Source organism: Vespula pensylvanica, chromosome 22 (assembly GCF_014466175.1).
Source record: "Vespula pensylvanica isolate Volc-1 chromosome 22, ASM1446617v1, whole genome shotgun sequence".
Lineage (NCBI taxonomy): Eukaryota > Metazoa > Arthropoda > Insecta > Hymenoptera > Vespidae > Vespula > Vespula pensylvanica.
Window position 1 is genome coordinate 2098059 of NC_057706.1, and position 17478 is coordinate 2115536.

At 28.6% G+C, this 17478-nt stretch overlaps 1 protein-coding gene across 9 annotated transcripts in view; it reads right to left on the reverse strand.

Annotated features, from left to right (window-relative positions):
• The window catches only part of LOC122636535 (growth factor receptor-bound protein 14-like), a 426705-nt gene that overhangs the window by 320716 nt on the left and 88511 nt on the right, over positions 1–17478 (reverse strand). For 2 of the 9 annotated variants that reach the window (XM_043827861.1, XM_043827862.1), the window contains exon 2: positions 15372–15450. The exons of 6 other annotated variants lie outside the window; for them this stretch is intronic. The gene's annotated coding sequence lies outside the window, so the exon portion shown is untranslated. Of the gene's footprint in view, positions 1–15367; positions 15451–17478 lie in introns of all 9 variants that reach the window. One more of the 9 variants, XM_043827864.1, reaches the window with a different exon arrangement.

A 17478-nucleotide genomic window follows, 5' to 3' on the forward strand; every position in this document is an offset into this window, starting at 1 on the left:
AAAGATGATAAAAAGAAAAAAAAGAAAAGAAAGATACGATATGTAAATAAGAATTATTCGTAAGGATGAGAGCGTTTCACGAATTCACGTAACTCATACATACGTAAGTAAGTAAGTAAGTAAGTAAGTAAGTACTTACATTGATTAGTAACAAATGTTATCATATCATTGTCTCATTTCATAAAATGCGTTAGTGTTCTACAAAATAGAGACGTAATCGATCTGTAGTGATCGATAAATCGGTATGTACGAACTATTGGTTTTATTAAAAAAAAAAAAAAAAGATAAATAAATAAATAAATAAATAAATAAACAAATAAAAAGAATAAATAAAAATTACAAAATACAAAGAAAGAAATATTCGCACTCGTTTTATTCTCTCTTACAGAGAGATATTTCAAAGTTTCAAAAGAAATAGAGAAAAAGAAAATTCATTTTTCTGCATGAAGGTAGACGTAAAATCTAAGAATAATGTTCAGTCAACAAACAACAACAATAATAACAACAACAACAACAACAACAACAACAACAACGTCGCTGTATAGCTAAAACTTATGCATGTCGCATGTACGTACGTATGTACCTACATATAATAAATACAGATGAGGGTGGAACTAGAGTGATGGTGGTAGATGATGGTAGAGGGTGAATAGTAAAGGGTATCACGTACATGTTGCATTTACCTTCTTTGTAACTAACGTACTTACACGAGAAATGGTTAAAATGTTTCTTTTTCGTTTTCTTTTTTTGTCGTATATTTTTTTCTTTTTTCTTTTCTTTCCTTTTCTACTTTTTTTTTTTTATTTATTTCGTGAATTGTCACGAGAAGCGATCAAAGAAAATAACAACCGGCTATCGTTTTATATGAAGCTCTCGTCCTTGTTTGTTCACGTAAGAAGAGTAATCGGCTTCTTTCTCTTTCGAAGTTTTCTCTTCATTTTCTCTTTCTCTCTCTCTCTCTCTCTTTCTATTTTCTCTCTTTCTATCTTTCTATCTCTGTCTTGTTCTCTTTCTCTTTTTCTTTCTTTCTCTCTCTCTCTCTCTCTCTCTCTCTCTTTCTGTCTCTCTTTTTTTCCTCTCTTTCTCTTTCACCCTTAAGTAATACTAACGTTTCGATGCGGTTGAATATCCTTGAAACAATATAATCTACCTTCTCTTCCTTTTCGTTTTATTTACCTCACTCGAAATTAAAAGGACATTATCCATCGGGATTTTTACGCAAATATAGAAAAATAGAAATTTATTATTACGTATGCATCGAGATGTTTGTCGTCGTTTTTCGCGATATCGCAAAAGATTGCTATGTTGTTTGATTAAAAAAAAAAAAAAAAAAAAAAAAAAATAAATAAATAAATAAAAACAAAAAAAAAAAAGAAAGAAAAAGAGAAAATAATAAAGTAAAAATGAAAAACGAAAAGAAGCTCGTATCGTTCGAAAAGAAGAGAAAGGATACACGTGTGTGGGTCTTGAGAAGAGAGAAAATAAAAAAGAAAAGGAAAGAAATAATAAAAAAAAAAAAAAAAAATAATAATAATAATAATAAAAAAAGAAAAAGCAACAAACTCTCATCGTACGAAGAAAAAACAAAGGATACACTTGTCGAGTGAATTACGAGGCGTGAATCACGAAAGCGTTATTCACGCGCCAATCGTGAATAAGATCGTTTGTGACGTCAACAACATTTTCTACGATCGACGATCACGAAGTCGATCAAAACTGAATTAAAAAAAAGCCATTTGATTTTCAATCGTGATTCGTATGGCAAAATTAAAACAGATTGTGTCCGATGTGATTATATTATTTTGTTGTTTGTTTTCACTCTAGATCGTGAATTATAAAATTACGAATGCGAATCAAGTCGCGAACGATTCGAGCTTTTCTATTAACAATAAACGAACGTGATTCACGTTCGTGATTCACGTTTTGTAGAAGGGTGACATATTTTTGATGGGAAAACAATGGAGTTCGTTTTTTCTTGGTTGTACATAGATAACTTATAATCTGTTCTTCTTTGTTCTTGACTTATTACTGAATTTTTGTTTTCTTCATTTTTGGATTCCCACTCTCTCATAAACTGCCAGTGCATTTCAATCTTTACCAAATATCGTCCCAAATGATTTCTTTTTCTTTTTCTTTTCATAAAAGAAAAAAGAACGAGCCGATTCAATAATATGTGTTCGTAAATAATGTGTTTCTAAGTTCGTTCTTTTCACTTTTCTTTTTTTTTTTTTTTTTTTTTTTTTTAATTATTAAAGTTTACGAATGAAATTAATTACGAGTGTTAAAAGGATCTGTACTATTATTTCTATTGAAACTTATATATCTTCCGATTAGATTTCTTTTCAGTTCGATAAGCTAATTACGGGAACGTGTAATGAGCGAATTAAAACGTTCGAGTTTAGTTTAAGTAGGACTATAATGAAAAGAAACAAATTTCTAAAAAAAAAAAAGAAAAAAATATATATATATATATCAAGAATATAAAGGTGTATTATTTTCGCGTTAGTGGTATTAACACGGTTTACAAATGACTAATATCAAATTACTATGGGATTGTGTTTTTACCGATGACTATAATCAATTATAAGATTACGAGTGATTATAATTATCATTGCTAACGAAAGTCGATCGATTAAATAATAATTCATTCATTAATAATTTTCTAACGAATAGAACACATTTTTATGATATAACTATATGACTATAGTTTATTTGAAAGATCAAAACAATTTAAATTTAATGACCCGATATAATTGATGTTCCAGTAAAGGAGATTTGAGAAACACTGCCAACTAAAATCACTACCTTCTTTCGTCCCACCCCTCCTCCTTTTTCTCCTATCAACTCTCCTTTATTCGAGATATAAACGGATTTAGACGATGATCTCGATGGACTGTGAGAATCTCTCCTTTCATAGCCGTGAATCGTAATTTCTTTGAACCATCTTGGAAATCTAAAAAGGAAATACCATCGTGATAATAACATCGAATCGATTATTCTCTCGAATTAACTAGGAGTGGTTTAAACTTGGATCGACAGAGGTTTATTAACTACAACTGGGTCATGAATATTTGTGTGTTTGTGTGTGTGTAGTCCTATAAAGTACGTAACATGTTCGAATAACGTTCGAATTAATAAACTCGAACGAATTGATCCGGATTTAACGTACGATTTAATGATAATTACTATCGATGTTGATCCTTATCGTTGATTTAATTAAAAAAACAGAAAGAAACGAATAGGAAAATAAGTAAGTAAATAAAGAAATAAATGAATAAAATACGAACTATCGAAATAAACTATTCGAAATGTTCTAAACTCTTACTAACAAATAAATAAATAAATAAATAAATAAATAAATAAATATAATTCAAATTATCGAAATAAACTACTCGAAATGCTCTAAACTCTTACTAACAAATAAATAAATAAATAAATAAATACATAAATAAATAAATGAATGAATGAATGAATGAATAAATAAATAAAATTGAAATCATCGAAATGAAATACTTGTCGGTGCTCTAAACTATCACTAATCTAATTTAAAACGTTAACATTATTTATTATGCTTCGAAAATTTATAACCGAGAGATAAATTGATTCCTGGCCAAGAAATTTTAAGAGAACCCGAGAGAATCGGCACGCGACCCGACGCAACCCAACGCTATTCGTTACAAGAGAATAGTAAGGTGTCAAACGGCGTCGGATTGTCTGACGCTATACCAATATAACTGATGATTTCGAAAGAAGCATACGTTGTTAATATAATAAAAAGCATTGTGATAGTTTAACATAGTACGCAACAGACCCGATTCATTTTATTCGGTGCGTGGGTGAACATAGATTTCCTGGATTTCCTAAATCCCAGCCAAATATAATCCATTTGTATTCTGTTCTTTCGCAACGATACACATATGCCCGGTTTAAACGTATCACCCTGTATAAGCGATTATTTCCCCGTTGGTAAATATTTGAAATGCGATAAAAAAAAAAAAAAAAGAAAGATATTTTAAACTAACGTAAGTTTAGTGTAAATGAAAATACATAGCGATCAAGAGTAATAATTATTTCATTTATGAAGAGACGATCTACGAGGATCATCATATTTTTTATATATTATATAAAGAAAAAATTAATACACATACAAATACGTATTATAATTCGAAATTAAAAAGTTAAACTGCAAGAATATTAGAGTTATGTTAGATCAATCATATCCTTTTTCTTCTTCTTTCTGAACTTTTGTTTTTCTCTTTTTTTGTTCGAACTTGTAGTCAAAATTTAACATTTGTATCTGACGTGAACGAAGATGAAAGAAAAATCAAAGATGGGATAGTGAAATTCGTGATTTATTGAAACGAATCACATCGGTCGGTAAAAGTTCGCGAAAGAATTGAAAACTAAAAGAGAACTAAACAGAAACAAAGAAGAAAGAAAAGAAAAGAAACCAAACGATCTCGTGCCATTGTACGTTTTATCATAAAACTGAATTTTTTTTTTATTATATATATATATATATATTATATATAAGTATATAAATATATGCTTATAAAATAGTAACGAAATAATATATAATATAGGGTGTTTCGTTTCGATTAAAACAATACGGTTCAAATATATTCCGTTCTATTAGTTTCATAAAGAAATCTTTCGAACAAAACTTATCAGATTTGTTTGCGATGATTATGGGGGATCGAACAGGGGGAGAAAATGTAATATGTATCGCAAATATTTTTTAAAGAACGCTGTTTATCGAGATACGACAATCATAACAAGTTTTTTTCTTTTTTTCTTTTCTTTTTCTTTTCCCTTTTTTTTTTTTTTTTTTTTTTTATATATAAAAATCGATACTTCAAGCCTCACGAAATTCGCGAAGCAGAAAATATCGATATAGAGAAAAGAATAAAAAACAAAGAAAAAAATTATAATAATAAAAAAGAAAAGAAGAGAAAAAAAATTGATGGTTGAATTCATCGACCGTGTTAAATGTTTTAAAATCAAAAATTGATATAGCGTGTCGCATTTAAAAGGGTACACCCATCTATATATATATCTATCTATCTATATATATATGTATGTATGTATGTATACATATATACATCATTTCTATATGTATACATCGTATAGAAATAAATATAAATATAAATATATATATATATATAAATATGTATATATACATATGTATATTATATATTATATGTACTATATATATATATATATATATATATATATACGTAATATAGAAAAATTAATATCTATATATTTAAGCGTATTAAAAGGTTATCTCCGCGGGCAGAACTTTATCATAGAATATTTTAACGACGGAATGAGAAATAACGCACAATAGTAAATAATAACTGAGTAACGATCAGAACTCGAACTTATAAGAAGAATTTCTATCGATATTAAAAAGTTAAATCAAATTAAACGTAAATTTTATCAAGATGTTTTCAAATATATGTTAGAGAACGTAGCGATGGATGTAAAGAGAATAATAATATATAGTTATATACGAAAGGAATAAGAACTTTTGAATTATCGAAATTTTTCATTGAAAACTTCGATAAATGATCGATCGATATGGATAGGTATTAGTCAGTAATATACCATTAAATCAAACGTGGAATATAAACGAAAGTAGGACACATATATACACATATACGTGCATGTCATGTACGCGCGCGCGCGCGCGCGCGCGCGTGTGTGTGTGTGTGTGTCTGTTTCAGACTTATCACTTGAAATAATTAATTGCTTATAGATACTCGTAATTAACAAGATATGTAAATGAGAGGTTAATACGAATGTTGACGAAGATTCGAATAGTTTCTACGAACGATCGACTGAACCCTTTAATCTTAACCTTGATGATAAATTGATTAGATCTCGTTGAGTTAAGCTGCAATTAGAAAGCAGTTACCGGGATTTATCCGTCCGCGTTAAATCAACATGGTGTAGTAAGCGTCAAGATGATAGTCATGACGTAGAAACGACGATCTCTCTCTCTTTCTATCTCTCTCTCTCTCTCTCTCTCTCTCCTTTTCATCTCGACTTAGATAATTCTCTTTCTCTCTCTCACTTCCCCTCTGTCTATCTCTACTCTTAAAGTTGGACGATAGATTATGGTACAACGATATTCCTGGCAAGCTTTGAAAATAGGATAACGTTTATAGAAGCACGAAAACTTTGACAGACGAGCTCTCATATACATACATATATATCTATGTATCTATGTATGAATTTATATATATATATATAATGTATATATCTACATATGTATTTACGTACTTATATATATACCTATATGTTGTAAATATATACATATATATAATATGTATGTATATACAACATATCTATGTAACATATATATATATTATATATACATATTTACATATACACACAATATATATATATATATATATATATTGTGTATGTAACAAATATATGTTTTATATATATATACAGTATGTATACATATATACGATGCGTCAGTGAAATCTTCGAGAGCAGCAATCTGGATACATTCGAATAGTCGAGGATAAAATTTGCTCGCTCTACGATTTCGTCGGGCAAACGTCAACAACGAAATACATGTTATTTATATCTCTCCCACCCCCATCTCCACCCTCGTATACCCACTTCCACGTTTTCGTTTACACGCCGAAACATTTTAACGAATCCGCTTATAGAAACGTTATTTATCATGACCGATGTTCATCGGTTAATCGTATATATCAAAGTCTTTTATCCATTTGCACGGATCCTTCTGATTTTTCATAAAAATTTCATTTTCTTTCATCTTCTTTCTACCTTTATCTTTTCTCCTTTTCATTTTTCTCTCTATAAAGTCGAAAAAATATCAAAAGAATATATTGAAAGAAATTGTTATCATATTCCGAAGGATTGATAATTTTACGAACATAATAATTATCGTTTGAAAGTATTGTAATAATAATTATATCATAATTATAATACAAATTTACGTATTATCGATGATAATAAAAAATATCTTTTATATCTTTCATATCTTTTAAATTATTATATCTTTTATTATTATATCTCATTATATTTTTTGAATAATAAAGAATGTTATATATGATATAGGTGTAAATATGAATGGATAAAATTATATATATGATAATTAATTAATAACGTTTAAATGATACATGTCTGGATATGTTGTATATACTTCGTATATTTCCATAAGCGCGAAATATACATGGAAAATATACATTGTATCAAACATACAGTATTTTGAAAAGTAAAGAAGCGTTTGCCTGGTCGAAAAGGAACAAAGAAACAAATGGTTGGATAGAATCGTTAATTTTGAATTTTTCTCTTAGTGTTTCATTTCACTCGAACAAAAAATTTTCTTCTCTTGGAAAATTTTTGATATGTTTTACGTATATACGTAACTTTCGAGACGTATTACATATTTACGTATATATATATACATATATATAGTTAAATACTCGTACGGATTTATACGCATAAGTAAACTATATTCAGGTTATATACGTTTCGGAGGATTTTAAAGTTTACTTTGTTTAACCAACCCTTTGTCTTCCTTAAACAACCCGATGTTTTTACAGTTCGAATTTCCATTTTCATATCCTATCATGTTAGGATAGCTACGAAAACAGGAAATTACGTTATGGCTGAAATTACGTGAAGGAAACTAATATTTACCTAATAATATCTACGAACTAATATATATATATATATATATATATATATATATATTATTTATGTTAAATATGTCGAAAGAAAAGATGTTGTAAAGATTTTATTACTGGTGATAAACTGTGATAAACATTTATTCTTTTTTTCTTTTGTAATTTAATAAAAACACGAATCATTTTCGAAATGCATTTTATCGTGAATTATTAATTCCAAATGAATTAAAAAAAAAAAAAAAAAAAAAATCGTCATCGTACGTAGAATTAAAAGACATTTCAAATGATACGTCATTCGTTGAACCCCTGTTGAAAGACATATATAAGATTTTTACGAGGGTCGTCACCCTTCTTAGAGGATTAGTCGAAAGTAAATGAATTTATGATAAGAACCGACATCCCCTCGAAAACAAAATTGACCTGTCACGTTGTTCCTTTTTTTCGAAATAAAATAAAGAAAAAGAAAAAAAGGAAGAAAGAAAGAAAGAAAATAAAAAATAAAAAGAAAGAGGAGCAAAAAAAAAAAAAAAGAATCGCTAGAAAAATTCTGCTGGACACTTTTCGTTAGGGACACACTATATATAAATATACATATACATATATTCCTGACATGCGCTGGGTATAATAAATATTTATAAAAACAGAAATATGACTGACTATATTACACATACACACAAACACACACACACACACAATACACACAAGTAAATACTGTGTATATATATATATATATATATATCACTTGTGTTGAAAATAGATCGAAAGAAAAGAGTTTGGTGTCTCGTTATTCTCAACGCGCTTCGATCTTTTGCCCTTTCGATATCAAAATCGTCGTTTTCGTGACGTAGTTACGAATTCCAACGGAGGAAAGGCTATCGAACGCGAGAGGAAAATCTGATAACATTGAAGAAATATTTTCACTCGTTTTATATATGTATATATATATATATATATATTTTTTTTCGTTTATTTTATTCGTCTCTCTTTTCGTTTTTTTTATTCTTTATTTTTTATTTACCTTTCTCTTCTCTTATTATTTTTTTCTCGTCTACTATTTCTTTTTTTTCTTCTTCTTCTAATTTTTTTTTTTTTTTTTTTTTTTTTTTTTTTTTTTTTTTTTTTTGATACTGCATTGCGAAACCGAACGGATTGTCATCGATTTCATAAATACTTGTATCTCTTATTTACATGCATAAAATACGCGTATGCATCGCCATGATAACTAGTATGTATTGGACAAGTTATTAGTTTACATCAACGATGCTTCGAAATATGTTTACGAAATATGAGAATTTTTAAGTACTTAAAAAGCAAAAGAAAAAAAAAAAAAAAGAAACATTTGCAGGTATTTCCTCTGAATTACGAGATTTTACGAATTACGAGATTCGGCAGAATCACGAAACGATTATTGAAGTTTTATGTTATTAATATCATTTAGAAAAGTTATTTAGAAAGGAACAGTTCGATATCAAAACGATGTCAAATCGATACCAGTCGACAAATTACGATAACTATGTATCGAATAATATCTAAGTCGTAGATATCAAAATTATTGATAATTCCGTTTGATTAATTTTTATGAAATTATCGATCGACGAGTTCAAAGTTATCGCAACGATATACTTTCATTTCATATTTTTACGAAAATTTAATTACGAACATTTTATTTTTTTTTTATTCGTACTTTTGTTCTCTTTCTCTTTCTCTTATTAAATAAATTTTTATTAGTTACTCGCTAAGGTAGTTTCTCGTTCGTTCGTTTTTTTCTTTAATCGATAGTTTGGTAGAAATATCAAACGATTTTCGATAGCTTAATGAGATACACAAAAGTTTGTTAATTCGATGTAAACACGAATTTCAATTAGATATCGATTCCAGAAGTATCAATACTGAAAATTGATACAAAGTAACTAAAATTTCAATACACACATACACACACACACACACACACGCATACACGCACAAACATATACATCGATACTTCTCGATTAAGTACTATGGTATTGACTCTGAAATTGAATATAATTATCATCAATAGTATCGATATCGATCGAAATAACTTTCATTTAAAAAATGATATCATCTATCACGAGATTCACTAAACGAACGAAACGTACGATTTACCAAACGAATGAAACCAAAACGAACCAAACTTTACATTGGATTTTTTCTCTATCTATCTTGTATAAGTAGAAGAAAAGAAAAAGAAAAAAAAAAAAAAAAAGGAAAAAAAAAAGAAAGAAAGAAAGAGAAGGTCGAGTAAGAAAGTTCTTATAAAATTCCGACTTTATTTCGAACGGATTAAAAAGACAATAACGGACCGGAATAATAATTTTCTTTCTCTCTTGTTTCCCCTCATCCCCACCCCGAACAAACCCCTCTTTTCCACAGTGGTTTCGGACGACTGAAATTAATTTGGATGGAATAGCACACGAAAGATTCGCTTCGGAGTAGTTTTAGATAGGTTGCTTGGATTGCATAGTTTGCCTGGTTGGTTGGTCCACGTCAACGAAGATTTCTCATTTGTCCGAGAGTTCTTTCCTTTTTTCTTTCTCTCTTCATCCCTCCTGTTTCTCCTCTGTTCTCCCTCTTCAACCAACTACCACCCCCATCCCATCAATTTGTGAGAGTTTCAACGGAATGTTTCCGACGTGGAAAATTAGAACGAGAGAAAGCTTCTCTGACTCGCCAATCGCGTCATCTTTAAATGAAAGAGAGTAAGTAAGTAAGTAAGTAAGTAAGTAAGTAAGTAAGTAAGTAAGTAAATACTTAAGTTCTTTATGTACCTATCTGTAAACGATGTTGCAACAAATCGTTCGATTCGAAAGAGATAAGCATTGATATTCAATTGGAGGAGAGAAGAAGAAGAAGAAAAAAAAAAGAAAGAAAAGAGGGAAAAAAAGAAGATTTATTTTTTTGCTAGATAAGATAAGAAAAAGAGAGAGAGAGAGAGAGAGAGAGAGAGAGAGAAAGGAAAATCTATATATAGTTCATTCTCAGATAAACGATCCTCGATATAGTTTTTCTCAAATAGATTTTTTTTTCAAATAGACAGACAGAGAGAAAGGAAAATCTATATATAATTCATTCTCAGATAAACGATCCTCCGTATAGTTTTTCTCAAATGGTTTTTTTTATATATATATATATTTTTTCCTTTTCTTTTTTATTTTCATTCTATTAAAAAAAGGATACGAACGAAAGCTAGAAGCTTCTTATGCAATCCACGAGGAAACGTGCATTAACATAGTCAGAGATTTAGCAACGTCACAGCTTGCATTCACCATTTTCCTCTCTCTCTCTCTCTCTCTCTCTCTCTCTCTCTGTTCATTTCTCTATTTTAGCAACATCACGTTTTTCCGAAAACTTTCGGACGTCCGTTGGCATGGGCCCCTTGTTGGATGGCCGTTCAACGATCCATGATTTATGACGTCAAAAACAATTAGCCGTTCTAGGAGAATTCCCGACCTCGAAATTCTAACCGTTGATGAAACTTTGAATATTTTGAAAATGTCAGAGAAAATTCGCGTTAATGATGATCAAGATCAACGGGAAAAGAAGATTGAGAGAGGGACTGCGTTGGTTCAAAACGTGACATAGAATTAATTAACGACCCGTATATCTCTCTAACGCGTGTTCCTTAATGTTTAAATAATTCTGATTTATCGATTCTTAAAGTTCAACGTTTCATGTTGTAATTCTAAAACTATGGACATTAAAAAAATTTTTTTTTAATTTTTCAAATTCCTTTCTTCCCTTTTTTTCTTTCTTTCCTTAATTTTCATCCACCGACCGAATCAATCCTTCTTCTTGACAAATCCCGATATGACAGAGACAGACGACGACGAACAAGAGACGAATTTAACTCGGAAGATCTTGCGTCAGTCAGCGAGAACTATCGAACTATTATAGTAACGTCTTTATCGTCACTCGAAAGAGCCACTCGAATCATTCGAAAGATTTCCGAAGTTCATAATGCTCGAGTGCTTCGAGATATCTCGCGCGAATGACATTTCAGATGATAGGCGAACCGTCAAACTATTCTCTTTTCGAATATCGACGACTACGAAAAGAATTTGGGATTGTTCTGCGAAAAGGAAACTTTAATCTGGTTCGATCAACGCCATTCGATATTTACTTACGATTTCATTCTAACAGACGATCGTTATTAAATTATGCTTAGAAATCGTATCGACTCGTATTGATCTCGTCGTTATTGTTTCGATAAAAAATGAAATAAAAAAAAAAAAAAAAAAAAGAAAGTAAAAAAAATAAAAAATTAATCGGTCATCTCGGAAAAATAGTACGATTTTTTTTTCTTTTCTTTTCTTTTCTTTTTTTTTTTTTTTTTTTTGAAAGTCGCACTTCTACGTTTTGAAATCTCACTTCTATGTAAAGTATAAATCACAGTTTTTCGATATAATAATTCTACGTTGTTACTTGATCTTTTATTTATATATATATATATATATATATATATTTTTTTTTTCGTTCAATCCGGTCACGCATTGGATTCGATCTCTCCGCGAAAATCCAAGAAGCCTTCGAAACGCAGATAGTTTTTTTTATTGATGGAATAATTCTCGAAATTCCATTACTGTCTTGCAAAACGACGAGCCTTTTGACACATCTTTTTGTTTTGTTTGTTTGTTTTTTCTTCTTTTTTCTTGTTCAGTTTTCAGTCTATTTTCTTTTTCTTCCAATTTTAATTTTCAACGCTTGTCCTCGAGTAGTTCGAACGTTTAAATTTTGGGTAAAAAGAAATGCGAGAGTTCGTTTCAAAAAACGAGCCTAATTTTTTTACAAAATTTTTCAAACCAAAATTCCAACGAACGGCTCTTGATATCGCAAGAATTTTAATAACATTTTATTCTCTTTCTTAGGAAATTAAAAGACCGTCGAAAGATATCATTATATTAAACTTCATGTAATCAAATCGGACGAGAAAGAAAATATTTTTCATACGTATAATTCGACACCGTAGAATTTATTATATCTTTCGATTCATTTTGCTTTCTCTGAGAAAAAAAAGGAAAGAAAAAAAGAAAAAAGAAAAGAAAAATAAACAAAACAAAACAAAACAAAACAACACAAAACAAAAAATTTCCCAAACACTTTGTTCTTTCAACACTCACGAGAACCTACGTAATTTTCTTTTTCTTTCTTTTTTTCTTTTTTTTTTTTTTTATTTCTTACTACATACAATTTTTTTTTTCTTTTTTTGCAACGTGAGAATTTCGTTGAAGGATATAAATAAGTAAATATAAAAATTACCAGAATAAAGATAATGAAAAAGTATGATATATGAAAACTTTGTTGGACAACATCATAAGCGTTGATATTAACTTTAATAATCGTAGATTTTACATCGGTTCTAAAATGTTCTCTTAGGATGCTTTCCTCAGTATCAAGTTTTGTGAATACATTGTCCTTTTAGTTCGTCATATCCTCGAACAGTTAGTTTCTGTTTTGAACCCGAGGCATATGTGTAATATGAGGTCTATATAATAGTTCGTATATCTCTTCTGCAGTATGTAAGTTCTACAAACGAATAGAGATTCTCGATAAACAGTTTGTCGGAGTGTCGGGAAAGAGCATACCTGACTTTGTTAGCAATAGTTCACGGTGTTACACGTAAGCAATATCAAATTCATAATTTCGTATTCATATAAAGTTTTTTATTTATTATTATCATTATTATTATTGTTGTTATTGTTTCTTTTTTTTTTTTAATGAAATTTCTATTTATTCGAATATTGGCCTGATTGTATGGGTCTTTATTATTATTATTATTATTATTATTTATTTATTTATTTATTTATTTTTTAATTGAGATTGATTAGACGGTTCTTTATTATTATTGTTAGTATTATAATTAATAATTTATTATTAATATTATTAATATGTATATTATATATAAATAATATTAATATATAATAAATTATAATATATATTTATAATTTATATATTTATATATATATATATATATATACAAATTAAGTATTACATTGTATTTATTTGCAATTATTGTTGGGTTGTACGATAAAAATACTTTTTTTAAAATATATATATATATATATATATATATGATTTAATTTCATAGTCTTAAGGAATTTCGTTATTACACAAATACATACGATAGTATATAAGTTCTTTATAATTAATAAATAAACCCTATGTACATTACAAAAAAAAAAATAAATACGTATAATAAATGAAAAAGTAATATCTTTTAATTTTGAAATATAAGTTTGAAAACGTTCGAAGATTTCACCTTTTACGTATAACTTCAAAATCATAATTACTTTTATCTCGTTGAATATTTTTTATTTGATCGATTTGTCTATTTAAATAATAAATATGCATACGATAGTTTTAATTTTAACCGAGAGAATCCAATTATTTTATATATTTCAGATATATGATAATATTGTTTAGAATTATATTAGAAACTTTTAAATAACTTTCCTTTAATGCAAATGTAATATATTTTTCTATCTATCTATCTAAGTTTTTGTTTCGCGAATATTCAAAATAGTTTTATCAGATGTTGTTCTAATATATATGTGTAATGTTATCTTGAATTTCCCGATAGCTAAAATAATAATTCTGTCGTCAGCAAACGTATGTAAAAAATATGTTTGCTTTTTCTTTTATGATAGAAACGTCAGCTGTATATAAGGTGTCTCCATAAATAACGGATCAAAATAATATCCTCTTTGTATTTTCTTAATGCAATAAACGTTTGTGATTTCTACTTGATTTTTGATTGAACGAAAGTAACAAAAAAAAAAAAAAAGAAAGAAAGAAAGAAAGAAAAAAAATTTATATCAATAAAAAAAGAAACGATATTTGTCATTGATTGAAATGAGATTTGCAAAGTTTTCGAACGGAGATATTTTATATCGATTTCAGTTCAGAATACATACTCCCTTGTCATCGTCAGACTTCGTTGTTCGATCGAGTACAATGTAAAAAAAGAAAAGATTCTTTTTATATAGTCTCATTTATAAATGTTGATAACGTGCAACTTTCATCGACGCTTGTCATTAACGATAATAACGCGTAAGATATTTCATGCTTGAATCTTACAAATTTAAAGCAATTTACGTCGTATTATTCGTGCGGAGAATTAATTATAAGAAAAAACAAGAAAGAAAGAAAGGTATGATAGACAAAACTGATATCAAAGGTACATATGGGAGAGTGCGATTAAATATCGTATAAAATCGATCGAGTCGCTGTGTCGTAATTAAATTTTTAATGAAAAAAAAAAAAAAATAAAAAGAAAAACCCCCCAAAAAAATAAGAAAACAACAACAACAACAACAACAACAACAACAATAACAAAGAAACGAACAAACAAACGAATAAACAAAACAACAGGAAAAAACAGCAACAAAAAAAGAAAGAAAAAAAAAAGAAAAAGAAAAAAAGGAAAAAAAAAGGAAAGAAGCAAGGCTTAACGCGTTATAGCAAATTTTTTAATAAAATGAAAAATGTGTTGAGGGTGGGAGTAAGGGGGTGAGGGTGACAGCGTAACATCGTATACGACAGCAAAGAAATAAGCTTTCGTGCTAGTTCTACATACATACATACATACATACATACATACATACATACATACATACATACGTACGTACGTACATACATGCATACATATATACAGATATACACACACACATACATACATACGTTTAAGGAGAATGTGTATTTATTTGGAATGCCTGTGCCTGGGTTGGTTGGGCATAGCTCTTTGTACTCGTGCGTTAGCCTGCCAACACGTAACAGTATTATTAACATTCTGTTTGAATAGAAAAGACAGGATATTTATGAGTGGTTTATTTTTTTTTTCGTATCTAATCGTTGGATTAGAACGTCGATTCTTTCTTTTTCTTTTTTCTGTTTTTTCTTTTTTTTTTTTTTTTTTTTTTTTTTCGTTCTTCATTAATAAATACTTCGGTAATAATTGACGGATTGATTTCGTTCATTTTAACAATAAACCTAAAACTTCGTTAATCTCGCACTTGATTCTATTCGATAATTTGGAATTTTTTTAAAGATATTTTCGATCGGTGGATCTTGAAAATGTCTGACCTTGCTCTTTGTTAAACAATAATAATAATAATAATAAAGAAAAAAATTGATTTCACTTTTTAATTTTATTTGTAATTCAGGTTAATCAAATTCATCATAAAATCGAGAGGAAAAAATAGACTTCTGTTCTAATAAAGAGCACTCGTACGCACGAATATAGTTATAGATACGTAGATATATTTAACCGTGTGTGTTCATCGTTCTTATAAAATTCATGAGAAGAATTTATCGTTAGTTCTAATATTTTTCATTCGCGCCGTATATATTATCGCTTTGTCCAAACATTCTTTATCGGTTTCCATATATATATCGTTCACACTCGTTTCTTTCACGCACCCTAGACAGTGTTTATAAAGCATATACATATATAAATATATATATCTATATATAAAATACATATATATAATATATACATATATGTATATATAATACATATACATATATATATATATATAATAGAATAGAATAAAATTAAAAAGTAATATTCTTAAATTATTTTTATCATATCTAAACATTTTTGCAGATTTAAAATTAAGAATAAATTTTAAGATTTTCCATCGACGTATCTTTAATCATTTTTCTTTTTTTTTTCCTCCTTAAAACTTTTTTAAACACCCTTTACGGTCACGTTTGCTTTCTCTCTCTCTCTCTCTCTCTCTCTCCTACACACACACACACCCACACGTACGTACTCTCTCGCTCTATCCCTGTTCTAAAATAAAAACCCTATTTTAAGTATTTTTAAGATTAAAGAGGTGCACGTGCAGGTACTTTCGGATTATCTTAATTACACAGTAGATATGTAGTGGGAGTTGGGTGACACGGGTGGTGGGAATAAAGAATGATAGGAAGGGAAGAATGATTCTGACTATTCTTACAATTCTATCATATTCAACACGTAGATGTGATATAATTAAAATATATTTCGTTTTTAACACTATCACGCTGCAGTTCACCATCTCTAACTTATTCAAATATTAATAAACCTAACATTTATATATTGTTTTCTTTTTTATGCAAAAAAGTTCGCGAAACGAATTCGAAAAAAAAAAAGAACGATTTGGAGGAATGATTTTATTCTGATTATTTGTTTCTTTTTTATTTTACTTTTTTTTCTTCTTATACGTACGTACGCATTCTCTCTCTCTTTTTTTTTTTACACGTTTCAAGTAACGCAATTGGATAGTACGATTTCCAATGAATTATGAAGCGTTAAACAAGGTTTAGAGGTCATTTCGCGGAATCGTATTCATCCGGTCGGCTCGCGTACACTTGTCACGAATATAAAGGCTAATCAGGGTTAACTCGCTACTAGATTGCAATGGCAGCCAGTATCACCATAGCGTTCGTTAAAATCCCACGGCACGATCGAGTAAATCATATCTCGCCTCGACGAAGACGAAATAGAAGATAAAAAAAGTAAAGAAGAAAAGAAACTGATTTCTCTCGAGGATTCTCACCGAACTTAAATGATCCGTCGCTTTCGCTCGGATAATTTTTTTCTTCCTTTCTCCTTTAGGTTTTGTTCTTTTTCTTTTTTTTTTTTTTTTTTTTTTTTATTCGGGGAAGTAATATATTAATAGTATATATTTATAATATTAATATATCAATTATATCTCACATTAATAAATCTAATAATGTTAATTATATCGTAATATATTAATTATATCTTTTTTCTTTCCTTTCTTCTTTTTTTTTTTTTTTT